Consider the following 14,704-nt stretch of genomic DNA (forward strand, 5'->3'; position numbering starts at 1 on the left):
CAATCTTTCATAAAAGAAATGTACAGTCTCATCTCTTTCCTGTGTAGTTCTATCTATTTTGGTCCAATCTGTCTCCTTTGCAGGCACTTTCCCTTTCAGATGCAATATTACCTCATTGTATTTTTTCATTACGTCATCAGAAGGAGCCCCTGAAATAGGATCCCTCGGTTTTCTTTACTAGGCCAATCAACAGTAATTTTACATTCTGTTCATAAATCTACGGGGACTATGATATCGAAAAACCCATCCAAGTCCTTCCACAGACATTTTTGGACCTTCATAAACCTTTCTACCTGTCTGTACCATTCCACGGGTTTCTCTCGTAATTTTGGAAAGTCATTAGTAAAGGACACAATATCCTGTCTGGACCATGGAACGTGCACATACTTTCCACCTGGCACCTCTCGCATGGGGTATAACTGTTCTGGCTTGTCTGCTTCTTTTAAAACAAACTCAGAAGTCGTCTGTTTGGATCTAATCTCTTCCTTTTTCTTTGCCCACCTGGCTTTCCACTTTTCTAGTTCTCCCCATTTTTGCAACACGTTCAACAATTCTTTGATCTGTACCTTCTTCCCTGACACATTCATATTTTCCAGATCTTTGTCTGAGAACTCTGCTCTGTAGGGTTTCTGTAATGGCTTTGATTTCGAAATATCTATTCCCATACTAGCTGAAGTGTCTGTTAATTTCTCATTAAGCACTCTGCTATTACGGGTAAGACTCTTGCAGATAAACAGCAGCTCTTCTTCAGAATAAGTATTTAATCTGTCTAACCCCACGTTTCCAGCCATCAGTTCTTCCATTTCTATTTTCAATTTGTAAATATCTAATGGTTTTGTCTGAGGAGTTTGTCTCTCTAATTCTCGACTCCATCTCTCAATCTCTTCAGGAGTCACTAATGTGACACTCGTGGTACCTGAAGTCGATTCCATTTGAATCTCTCCCGTATTGAAAGGATTATGTCTCTTCTGTAAACTCCTCCCAGGGTCCCTAATCGGCAAATCCATTAAAGAAATTTCAGATTCACATTCGCTTGTCTGATCATCTACAATTAAGGGCTCTTTTCTTGGCTGCACTACAGTTGGGGTAATGATCGGAGCCTTTGGACTCCCTTGTCTATCCCCATACAAAGGAACAACTGGTCCAATAGTTACTGGGATTGTCAAGGCTTCGGGGCTTGTATGTAACTGGGAGATTTTCTGAATTATTTTGGTTCTTTGTTTGGCTAGAGCCTCTCGCTCTCTTTCCTGCAGTATTCTTTCCAGGCTTATTTCAGGTACTATTTGCGGAGTCAATGTTGGGGCAGTTGGATGCGTCATACTTGGTCCTTCACCATAATTAGGTTTCGGGAACAGGCTTCCTGTGTTTAAGGATCTCGGTTCTTCCTCATAAGGAGGTCTTGGACAAAAATCTCTTTCACCTGAATATCTTGATTCTCCACTAAATGGTGGTCTTAGACAGGTGTCTCTGGCACCTATGGGTCCTAGGCCCTCGTTATAGGAAGATATTTGACAGCTGTCTCTTGCGTTTACAGATCTATTCCCTTCCTGACATGGGGGTCGTTGGGAAGCATCCCCTACACTAGAGGATCTGGGTCCTTCATTATAAGGAGGCGGGTTTTTCATAAACAAGTCATCCAATAAATCGTCATCTGAATCCCCACTGGACACCCAATGCTTGGTCTTTTCTGTCTTTTTTTCTCCCACCCATTGCCATCATTGGATACAGTCCTTCTACTATCATATTCTGCCTCCACTGTTTCATCTTTTTCTCTCTGGTCTCTTGCTTCAATTTCGGATACCATTTGGTTAACCCTTTATCCATTCGGGGCTTATCTCTTTCAAAAGCCTCTATCTGCCACTCCTCTAATGCTTCGTACTGTGTCAATCTAGGTCTGGGATGTAAATCATTCATTCGCGTTCTCAAATTAAAAAGGATTCTGCCAGTAAATGTACCTTCCAATGGGAAAGCCAAAATTCCATCATCTTTTGTGTACTCCGCCCAGTTTTCCAACCATACACATGAGTGGTATCCTTTATCAAACATCATGAAAGATGCGGGAGTATTAGGTGGCGGTATGACAACACCTTCTCTGGTTTTGATAGGTTTGTCCTTTTTGAAATAATTCTTCACTTTATTTACAAGGGACAATTTTCTCTTATTCCCGTACATGATGCTGGTGTTATGGCCTTTCCACTGATCGTTCTCAAACCCCAAATGTCTTGGATCAGGTCTAGTCACTGGCCTATACGTGTGCCACATACAATTTCCTGAAAGCGACTTTGTTTACAAAATCACTTCCAATCCAAATGCGTCTTTTATTTTCGTGCAACCAATGAACTGCACGATTTCAAATAATTTCGACCAATGGGTGCGCGGCCTTTTTTGCGAGACAAGTTCTCACGCTTCGGCACTCACCCCTCCTTCACAATACTAGCTCCGCTACACACCCGCTGTCTCTACCAATCCCAGCGCGGCACAGAGTGACGTCAGAGCAGCTCCACAACGGACTCCCTCCTTCACAAGGTAACGGAAACTTTTATTTATTTCTTAAAGTGCAAGTGCGTTATTTAATTTACAACGTAAAAACATTCGCCACTGTACTCGAGTGTCTAGAAGGAAAGATTTGTTTCACTGCAAGTGAACTTCTTTTTGTCTACTTTTCATGTACTACGAGTAGATTTCTTCTGCCTACCCTTCTCTCAAGCATTGGAGAACCCGCTACTTCTTTGACTCATCCACTTCTTTTCGGGATATATACTAAGTCTAAAGTTTCACTAGCGAACTCCTCTGCTATCAGTCAAGCTTAGATGAACCTGCTACTCCTCCTGTGTGACCCTTACTAGGTTATATCACAATAGAAGTTTTGCCAGCGAACTCTTTGCTATCATTTATTCAACATACATTCAGAAAACCCTAATTAGTGCTTCCAGTTCTGCCTAACCTGCACCAATTTTCCTCAAGCCAGTGACCTCAGTACGGCGTTGATTCTCCTCACCACCCGTTATTCAATTCCCCGGGGATTCCAGACAACATATAACATTCACTAACGAGTAATATTAGTACATTTATCAATATAACAGCAAGAAAAACAATTTAAAACATTTCATAATTTTCAAGCAATAAAACATTGCAAATGCGTTTAGCAGAAAAATGTTCACAATTAGCAGCAATAACTTTTTAGCAGCATCCAACCTACCTACCTATCTTAACTAGTCCTACCTAACTTTAACTAGTCCCTAACCATCCTCTCTTCTACCAGAAAAATACTGATAGAGCGCGCAGGTCACCCGGCCAACAATTTTACCAGAAACGTATCGGGCCCATAAAACTTCAATTTACCATATTATTAATCGGGTGACCCTACACTCTACTACCAGTATCCCTTGTTCCTTCCTATTTATTTCCAATGTACCCGACTTACCATTCCACCGTCACGGGTACCTAAGATCACAATGGATCAGGGAGCTAACTGTAAAAGAAAGGCAGACACCAAATACTTATACTTTATATTTTCTATTTTGTCATTTTATAATAACCACAAACTCAAGAAGTTTTGAAAACCTTTATCTAAAATTCTTCAAGCTCAGAAAACATGAGGTTTACAATAAGCAAGCAATCGATAACCAGAATTACAAAGAGCACGTATCCATTAAGGAAATAGATCAAACCAACCATTTATGAGTCTATAGTAAGGTCAGAGCAAGGAACATGCTAGGCAGCAATTCAGAATTTTAACTTAGTAAAGGGAGACTAAAGAACGGGGAAAAATAAAGGACATACTAGAACTTCACAGTGAAATGTTTCCCCATAAAGAGGAACTACAGGTAAGGTGCAAATAGACCGTACTAATAAATCGGTGCAATTACTTGAATCAACTAAAAGATGGGTAAACAAGGAACATCAATATATTATGACCTGAAAAGGAAAATGAACTTAAAGGATGGGTAAAAAGAGGAACATGCTAGAATAACGACAATTTATATATGGCTGGTTCATTCAGAAATGCGAAAAAGCATGGAAAATCAAATTTGCAAGAGTATGACTTTATTAAAGCAAAATAAAGGAAAATATAGAAGGTGCAGTATAGAGTTTCAGCACTATATTTACCTAGAATGGTGTGAAGACCAACCCTGGCCACAGGTCAGTTAAGAACAGGAGGGACCCCAAAGGAAACCCGTCATCAGTAGGGCAGCAGGTGCAGAATGGACACCCCAGGACAGGACAGGAAACCCAGACTAGGATCAGGACAGGACCACCAAGGCATGACCAGCACCCGCAGTTCGGAAGCAACGCCTGCGCTCCACCCTCTCTGCAGCTATCAGTCAGAACCTCGATTGGGTTATCGATTTCCCCAGCAAAGTGCTCCGCCAGCACTTAAGGTTTAAAAACCTCTTGAGTTTATGGAAAATTCGGACAGAGTGCTCCGCAGCCCTCTGTATCAAGTCACCTATTGAGTGCGTTGGGTCAGTGACAGGTCAGCTATTCGGACAAGTCGGACAATTTCTCTAGCTAAACCTAGGCTAGATATACTGTTTTCGGGTCAGTGTACCACCCCCCAAATGTTGCACGTGTAAGAATCCCCAATTTCTATTGGTCCCCAAGTAGGATAGGTCAACACACCAATCACATTTCATTTCTACAAGCCTATATTAACATATTCTGGGACCGCCTATTGATTTTGGGGTTCCCATGACATACTCTACGGAATACAATGAATAAAATACATTTGTTGCATTTGCGGGACAGTTTAGCTTCTTCTGCTAGGTGAGGGTGCATCTTCCCAGGCACATCTTGGCTGAGACCTCTGGTTGGCAGGGATTCAATGCCACCGGCAGAAGACTGTCATGCAAAGAAAGGTTGTTCAAGATGGATTCACGAGTGTGTCTCAGACCCTCAAGAACGCGGTACATGAAAAGTAAGCGAAAACAAATTAAAACACAGAAATAAATGATTACACTGTATACCATGAATTGCTACTCTATACCCCTTACTTTATATAAACTATAGCATTAGGATCAGAGGCATACAAACAGTAGCGCAAAAGCATCAGTGCAAGCATCGGCATGTGAGAACACAAAGCAGCCATCTTAATGCTAGTGCGCAAGTGCAAAAGATTCCCACCAGAACTGCGAGTACGTCACATCACGTGATTGTGACCGACGCATGCGCAGAAGAAAACCCCACCAAGCAGCGGCCATTTTCAATGACAAGCGTTGTTAAGGTTAATACACACATAAGCAAGCATCTCTCGGATACCCCAAATGTCAGAATAAAAGGGAAATTAGTAAGACAAACAGGTTGAATTAATATATTATGGTTATTTGAGGTTCATGAATATGAGCAAGTTGCATAACGTGCAAAATCTTGCTCCATCAGGACCACATGACACTACTTATGTTGCTTGCTGGTACCCCTATCGAGGGCAGCCAGCCTACAAAGTCCAGCTGCACTGGTTCTTATAGATTATTAAAAAAACGTCTGGACCTTTCTACACCAGGTGCTCCAAAAGATGTATATTGGACCCTTGATTCCTTGCATATTTTACAGCCCGCGATGATGCCCCCAAGGCACAAGTCAAGGTAAATGGAGCTCTATCTTCCCCATTCCCCATTGAGCAAGGTGCCTGCCAGGATTACGCTCTGTCCCCTGCTCCTCTTCACCCTAGCCATTGAGTCCCTTGCTGAATAGATTAGGAAAGATGTGTGCACTGAAGGTTCTGCTGGTCGAATGGGATGGAGGTCAGGCTGCTCTTGTATCTAGGCGACATGCTGATTTTTATCCAGAAACCAGAAAGCACACTAGAGTTACTGACATAGAGTCTTAAGGTCTAAGGGGATGCCTCCTGTTGACCCTGAACTGGAGCAAATCAACATATTTGCAGATAATAGAAATCTAGCCGCAATGACCCACAAACACAACAGAAAAAGGGTTTTGAGTGAACGGGAAATTAGGGCGCTCTGGCAATATTAGCGTCAAAGTAATTTTATAAGTACTGGAGCTTATGGTGCTAGCAGGGAGGGTGGACCCAAATAACCCCTCAATTAAATGTGCAGCAAACACATCTAGAACAATGAACACAAAATCCTGCGCACTCAATTTAAGTATAGTAATTGATATAACAATGTAATTAGTAGTAATATATCCAGCGTCGTCTCTTGTAGTTTCTTATAAATCTCCTTTTATTAGGTCATCAGGTCATAGACAATTCACAGCCAGCCGACACGTGTTTCGTTGCAGGTCTGTACATTCACAGATACTACAACTCTTCAGGGCTCAATTGCTGAATCCTAGTCTTTAAGGCCCACGTCCGGTGTTAATTCCGACCCGGCAGGGTAACTTAGTAATGCGAAGATAACGGTATAAATTGTGCTCCGCTAATAGATCAAATGTTTTTGTAGACGCCAGTAGTCTGTATCCCAGTCTAGAAATATTCCTGTTCCGAATCCATGAGGTCAGAAAGTTTCTTAACGTACAACCACGGGTACGTGTGTACACACTCACTTGGGCCGAATCGCCCTCGCTACACTGGTGTCTGTGAACCGGACGCCAGTGTAGCGAGGGCGAAAACATTTGATCTATTAGCGGAGCACAATTTATACCGTTATCTTCGCATTACTAAGTTACCCTGCCGGGTCGGAATTAACACCGGACGTGGGCCTTAAAGACTAGGATTCAGCAATTGAGCCCTGAAGAGTTGTAGTATCTGTGAATGTACAGACCTGCAATGAAACACGTGTCGGCTGGCTGTGAATTGTCTATGACCTGATGACCTAATAAAAGGAGATTTATAAGAAACTACAAGAGACGACGCTGGATATATTACTAATAATTACATTGTTATATCAATTACTATACTTAAATTGAGTGCGCAGGATTTTGTGTTCATGACCCACAAACACCCGCCTACAAGTGGCTGGGGACCACTGAAAATATTTAGGCATAACCATAACCTGGGATAAGGAAAGTACCTTGGACTTAAATATTGCTCCCCTATAGATGCATGGCCATCTTTGCCTTTTTCCATGATGGGTATAGTGGCCCTTTACAAAATTATTGTTTTGACAGGTTTCCTGTACATTACAGAACTATCCCTACATTCTCCCACGTATTTTATTCTTTGAACTACAGTAAATTATCACAAAAACGTGGGCGGGCAAACTCCCTAGAGTATCCTATCAGGAATGCACCCTGTCATCATATGAAGGGGGATTGGATGTTGCTGATCTTAGTCTTAACTATTGGGCTTCTCAGCTAGTTCCAATAAGCGGCTGGTTGTTCAGCAACAGAGCGGATTCGGCCTTGTGGTTGGCACTGGACGCCCTAGAGGAGCCAGTCAGGTTGTACTTGTATGGTGGTGCGCCGATGTTCACTCATTCAGACCACTAGATTGGCAAATATTGTGCTGGCGACAGGCCCGAAAGCTCACTAAATGGTTAGGGAGGCTCACATACTAGATACTGCCTGGGTGTTGGTCACGGATAGCACATGTTTCACAACTCCCCTGAATTAGGGCTTTGGACTTTATTGGAATTTCACCCATGGGGATGTCCGGGACTACAAGCATTTGAAATCCTTTGTACAGCTATTGAAGGACTTTGAATTGCATAGGACCAAATTCTATAGATACTTGCACCTTCACCACATCCTCACTACATACACAGATAGTTTAGATAAAGTCCCTGACTTTAACCCACTGGCGCCCAATTTGTTAATGGAACTACTTGGCTGCCAAGGAATATTATGAATATACCAGTCTTTGCTCTGCAATACTCTGGAGCCTGTAGGCTGGTCATCTCTTCCAATTTCAGGAATATCCAATTAAACTACTTCATTAGAACCTAATATAGTCCAAAAAGGGTCTGGGGAATGGGTCAGCAACTAGCCCAGGATTTACTTGTTGCGGATGCCTTCAGGCTAATTTTGACACATTATATTGGACTGCCCGCTCATTTAAGTCTATTGGAAGCAGGTACACAAATTCCTTTCAGAGGTCTTGTACACACCCATTACTCCTGATCCTAGAGAAGCACTTTTAGGCATAACAGAAGGTTGGTCTGCCGCATGAGCACAGAGGATACAGCGGGATTGAGTTTTCTTATAGTCAAAACAGACAGTGTGAAACACTAGCGATAAGGCACCTCCCCATGAATGAATGGACAACAGGAGTGGATTATTGTGCTGCCGCAGAAAAAGAGATTTACAAATTGCGAGGGTGCACCATAAAGCACGTGTGTCTCTGGGTCCCCGGCTGTCCCAAAATAACCTGACTTAATGCTGTGCTATGGTTAACATAATTTGTGAAAGCTTTATCTCAATTTATAACTGTTTAGCCTGATATGCCCTACACAGTCTCTTATTGAAATATTGTATTGTTTTGAAATGATAGAAAACGAATTAAAAGATTTGTATAAAGAAGTACATTAAGCACCCACCAGCCAGTGAAGGGCAGTGCAGTCAATTGATGGCCTCCCTATTCTTAGGTCAAATGAAGGGTGTCCCTAGTGAGCACTAAAGCGACAATTTGGGGGACCCCTGAACTATAGCCCCCCTCACAGTGTGCTTACATGGAAAAATACAGAACTAAGGAAAAAAGGAATGGATCATATGGTCTGGGTCTTCCTATACCCTCTGTCGTTGCTTCTGTGTGTTTTGGCAATACAAATGTTGAGCTGTAGTATTAGGGCTCATGGAGCTAGGCCCAGTATATCAATATTGTGCACAGAGAAGCTTATCTCTATATAAGCAGACAGTTGTATTGTATACAAATCACCCAGTCAATAAATGTGTTTGTTGTCCTTGAGGAGGTGAAGGGGTGTGGACTGGTAGGGGACCCTTCGGTGTAAACCAGAAGAATTGCGTTTTTTCGAAATGTTCTTGACTATTGGCCATGGACCACAGAGAGTTGATACTCTGACATGGCCCCCACAAACCTATCAATATCTAGGAATACAAATTTACCTCACAATTGTGTGATTTTCAGCCTGTTTGGTATGAGGGATGAATATGGGACAGAGGGGAACAGGACAGGCAGGGGAGAGGGGGAGGGATGGGGATGCGGAGGGACTTGGGCTTTGGCCATCAGATGGTTCTCCAGTGTGTACTGCTCGTGATGGTGTTTACGTAAGATGGCAGGATCTTCATCCAAGTGTCTGGAACCACTTAGGTAGGAGGTAAGTTCTTTATTTCGTGTTAGGCCCTTAGGTTATAGCAACAACAGGTAGATGCGATCAGAGTTTCATCCTCCATCCAACTGCCTGCATCTCCTGGGTTTCCCTCCACACCACACACCAATATTCTATTTCATCTTTCACTACCAGCATTCCAATCTCAGCATACCAGACACCAACCCAGACGTACACAGAATGAGAAGGAGCATGAAGCACATGATACTGCAGATGGGTCTTAGGACGGGGGTTAAAACAAAGATGGGGTGGGGGGTTGCCCTAGGCACTATGCTGGAGTATGGATGCACAAAGAGCCTGGGGTGGGTGCGGGATATACAGACATGGAAAGTGGGTTAGTAAGAAACTTAGGCCTTGGGCCATTACTAAGGCCTGTACATTTGGTGTGCACTTTCAACAACTGTGAATGCACAAATTGTCTGGAAAAAACACTATAGCTCTGATCATCACTCCGATCTCCCTGGACCCTGCATTGCTATTGTTTTCCGAATTATGCTGGTCTATTGCCTGTTGAGGCAGAAGGTGATGAGTGCATTTATGTTGACCAGGTGCTTGTATACAAGATCAGATGTGTGGTGGACAAAAGAAAGAGTCGAGTGATCACTCCCTCTACACCAACACCCCCTTAGGAGACAAATCAGATCTTTTGCTGTTGACCTAAAGGGGAGTAGCAGACTGTGGACAAGGAATGAACATGACAGGTTAGGATAATATAATGCTGGTACAAGGAAGGTTAACAGTGGGGGAGGGAAGACTGCAGTGCTGGCATATTGATTTCGGTAGGGGGTGATTGGAGCAAGCGGACATGAGAGAATATGGGCTGGTGTAACGAGCACCTAAGGCCGAGTGACCTGTAAGTGAACTAGACGCACCCAGAAAGGATGTGAAAGAGTCCAGAGGACAAGAGCTGCCTGCCTGCCATCCTCACCTCAGGGCTACCCAGCATCTGCATGCTAATGCCCGATGGTGGTGTTGGTTCTGTTCAGCATTTAAAGGGTCGATTGAAGGATCGGAGCTATGTCTTTTCCAGACGAGAACCCTACAATTACCAAAACATTTATCCAGAGGACATGACAATCCACTCAGGAAATTCCACACGAGACAGGATTCAAAGCACAAACTATGAAGGTTTATTACAATGTAAGAATCAACACAAAAGGCAGCAAGTATTGGTTAGTTGACTCATATCCAAATGAAAATACATTTAAAATATCATTGGCAGTGGAAACTAAGCCTAAATCTATTCAATAGCCAGTAATGAATATGGAATAGCACAAGACAAATAAGAATCAAGGAACATTGGTTGTAAGGACAGCTGAGGATGTAGAAGAGAACCTGACAATTATGTTAAGTTCAGAGAAATAAACAATCTACAATACAATCTGTTCTCTAAGAGGGCCAAAGGAAGACTTGGGTATTTCCCAAATGATGCGTTCTTGTACCTTTTTATACAGAGAAACTCTGCAGTCACTGTAGTCTGACAAAGAATGCTACATTGAACTATTCAATAATTAAGCAAAAAAAACACATTACATGATAGTACCGACATTTGACCTAAATCTAATGAATACCCTCTTACCATATTCAGAATATAAACAGCACCTCAATTCGGCTGAGTGAAGTAAGGAAGTGGCCTTCAGTTTGCATAAAGTTGGAAAATCCACCCTATCCAGAAACATCAGCAACACAAAACATTACATTTTATAAATGTTACAGTGCGAGCAAACCGTAGAACTATCTGAACCTTGTATTTTTAAATAAACAATGAAAATCAAAACTTGAAGCTCCGCGAAGCACAGACAAGGATGGGGAAGATGAGTTTGCCACATGCTAGAAACCAAACGACTTAAAATGTGTTGACTGAAAACACGAGTAGGTCTAAAGCCTCACTCATGTTAAACGAAACATTCTTCTTTTTAATAAAACACAGTAAAAACATTGCATTTGCGACTCTTTAGGGTAAATTAAGGTGCAGAATTATTAACTGTGAAATCTGCATCCACATTTTGGCAACAGAAATGCGAGATGCAGAACTGTGCAAACAGTTTCACTGTGAAGTATATGTCGACCTTCTGGACAGCACTCTTATTTCTTCTTTTTTTTTATTTCTGTAATTTTTTATTGAAGATTATATTTACATGGAGCATTACATATACATGGGAAGAAGAAAAGAACGCCCCGGGGTGGGGTTCAGTCTTCTTGGGGTTAGTCCATTCGATCGCATTTCCCCTCGTTGTTGGTCCGTTTGGTTTCCTCCATCCTCCCTCATTTTCGATGATTGTCTCTGTTTCATCCCCATCCCCGCCCGTAGCAGAAAAAGAGAGAGAGAGTGGGAGAGTGAGAAGAGCAGGATCGTTTACAGGTCTTGTGGTATTTCTACTGCAGGATGAGCGATATGCAAGTGGTGATTGTCGGGTTGTGTACCTGGCTGTGCTGTCTATGGGGGTTTATGCGAGGAAAGGTAGTTGTCTAGAGACTCCCACATGTTTGACTGTCTGTGCGTCTTCGGTGTGTGTTTCGCCGTTATGGTATCCGCCCCCCTCAGGAAAGTGAGCCAGTTGAACCAGGCTCTGAACGTTGCTTTCCCTGTGTCCTTCCAGTTGTACAGTACCGTTTTGACCGCTGCTGTCAGTAGCAGGTCAATCAGGTCTCTGTCTTCTTTTGCTGTGATTGAGGGAGCCATGAACCCTATTGCTAGGCTGTGTAAGTCTAGTTGTAGTGCGGCCCCTGTGATGTCGTTTATCAGTGTGCCAATCTTGTTCCAGAACTTCCTGACCTTGGTGCAGTGAAAGATAAGGTGTGCCAGATCCCCCGTTTGTTTGTTGCAGTTCCAGCAGGAATCGCTCTCGCGGATTCCTATGGAGGCTAGGCGGGCGGGGGGTCCAGTATGCCTTGTGTATCAGCCAGAATTTGGTCTGGTCTAGGGTTGTCGTTACTTTATTTCTTGACGTGGATCTCCAGATGTCAGCCTTCTCTTCTTCGCTCAGCTCCCTTCCCGCTAGTGTTCCCCAGTAGGACATGACTTTATTGTTGAGTTTGGTGGATTTGGGGCTCAGGGCTTTGTAGAGGTGTGCTACTTGGTGCCCTAGTCTGTGGAGGTTCGTGGTGTATTGTAGGATTGACGGTGTCTGTCTATTCAAGTCTGCCTTCCCTATTGCTACCTTGATCTCTAGGAAGTTGTACAGTTCTATGCTGTCCATTTCCTGTTTTTCTTTGAACATGTCAAAAGTGGTGTACGTGCCCTGCTTTTGAAGTTGGCTTACTGTGGATATGCTGTGTCTGTACCATGAGTGCATGTCCAGTGTTTTGTCTCTGTACTTGATTCTGGGGTTTTGCCATATGGACTCCAGCTGGGTTTTCTTTATACTTGTACCTAGTAGTCTGTCTATACTTAGGAGGGCTTTCCTGGTGGTTCTTAAAATGGGATTGTGTTTGATTGCAGGGTGCCGGGTTGCTGTCAGGAGTGCGACGGGTTCCATACCACCCAGTAGTCCTCTTTCTAGCGTGAGCCAGGCCGGGGTATAGTCTTGTTTGGGGGTGAGCCAGTATAGTCCCTGTTTTGCTATGCATGCTGTCTGAAATGTTTTGAAATTTGTTAGGTTGAGGCCCCCAAGGTCTTTTGTTAGTCTTAGTTTCTGTAAGCTAATTCTGGGTTTCTTCCCCATCCATAGAAAGGTGTTGAGCAATTTATCCAATTTTTTGTGGAAGTCCTCCGTGTTAACCAGCGGCAGCATGTTGAGCATGTAGTTCACTATTGGTGTAAGCATCATCTTGACTGTCTCCACCCTTTCCCACCATGTGGTGAATTTGGGTGACCATCCTTCTACTCTTTCCTTAATCTTACGTAGTATGGCTTGTTCGTTCTGGTCTAGTGTGGACCTGAGGTCCCTCTCAAAAAGGAGGCCTAGGTATGTGATGGGTTTTCTCTGCCATGTCAGCCCTGATGTACCTAGTACCGTGTTTGTGGTGTGGACGTTTAGGGATTTGCACTCTGATTTTTCCCTATTTAGCTTGTATCCCGCGACCTGTGCATATTGTTCTATAGTGTCCATCAGGGCTTTGATTGATTTCTCAGGATTTTCAGTGATGATTAGCACATCGTCCGCATAGGCCGCCAGTTTGAAAGTTTCCCCCTCCACTGGTATCCCCGCTATGTCTGTGTTGGTTCTTATCATGCTTAGCAGTGGTTCTATCGCTAGGAGGAACAGGGCTGGAGATAGTGGGCACCCTTGTCGCGTTCCTCGTTCTAGGCGGAGTGGGTCAGATGTCCATCCGTTGACTACTACTCGCGCTTTGGGTTCGTTGTAAAGGGCCAGGACCATCTTCCTGTAGTTGGGGCCTAGCCCAAATTTTTGCATGCACTGATCTAGGAACGGCCAGGAGACTCTATCAAATGCCTTCTCTGCATCCAGGGCTATCATCACTGCCGCATTGCCACTTTTGGAGGAGTGGTTTATTATGTGGCATAGGAGCCTTGTGTTGTCGTGGGGCATGCAGTTTTTAAGATAGCCTACTTGCGAGCAGTTATATGAGCTTGGGTAGGTGTGCGTTGAGCCTGGTTGCAAGGATTTTAGCGTAGATTTTACAATCTACATTTATAAGTGAGATTGGTCTATAGTTTTTGGCCTGCTGTGTATCTTTGCCTTCTTTTGGTATAACTATTATGTTGGCCTCTGCCATTGATGGTGTCATGCGCCCATTCTGGACGCAGTTCGCGAAGACCTCTGTCATTGTGGGCTTGAGTATGTGGAGATACTGTTTGTAGAACCCAGCTGTGAAGCCGTCTGGCCCTGGCGCTTTGTTGTCTTTGAGACTGGCTGTGGCTCTCCCTACCTCATCCCCTGTGATTTGTAAATCGAGCACCTCCCGTTCGGTGTCTGTTAGAGTTGGTGTAGATATTCGTTCTAGGAGTTCCTTGACTCCATCGTCTCTTAGGGTGGTGTCTTTTTTATAGAGTTGTTCATAGAAGTCTTTGAACACCCTAAGTATCTCCTTGTTTGCGGTCTGGGATTTGTTATTTTCGTCCTTGACGGCTGCTATTGAGTGTTGTCTCTGCTTGCACTTGAGGTAGGATGCGAGATTTTTGCCTGCCCTGTTTGCTGTGCATAGGTTGATGGCAGTGCTTAATTTGTAAAATATGAAGTACAGGTGCTCATATTTTTGTAGGAGGCCACACCCATGTCCCCTGGCTCCACCCACTTCATTTACTGGCTCCACCCACCTACTCTATTGGCTCAACCCACATCCTCAACTGGCATGGCTGAAAGCCACATTTAATACCCGATCTGAATTCCTACCTTGGCAATACGATGGTTGACTTGATACGTGTTGGTTTTCAAGCTCCTTGGAAAGAATATCTTAATAAAATCAAGGCAAAACCACAAAAGAGACTGGATGTCATGACTTTTGGAACCAAAGATAATGAACTTTTTCTGACCATTAAAGTCCTGACTCCAAACTAATTCTGTTATGACTATTTACTTATGTTGTATTTTGTGTCTCCCCAGGCTTGACCCTAA

Source organism: Lissotriton helveticus, chromosome 3_1 (genome assembly GCF_964261635.1).
Source record: "Lissotriton helveticus chromosome 3_1, aLisHel1.1, whole genome shotgun sequence".
Lineage (NCBI taxonomy): Eukaryota > Metazoa > Chordata > Amphibia > Caudata > Salamandridae > Lissotriton > Lissotriton helveticus.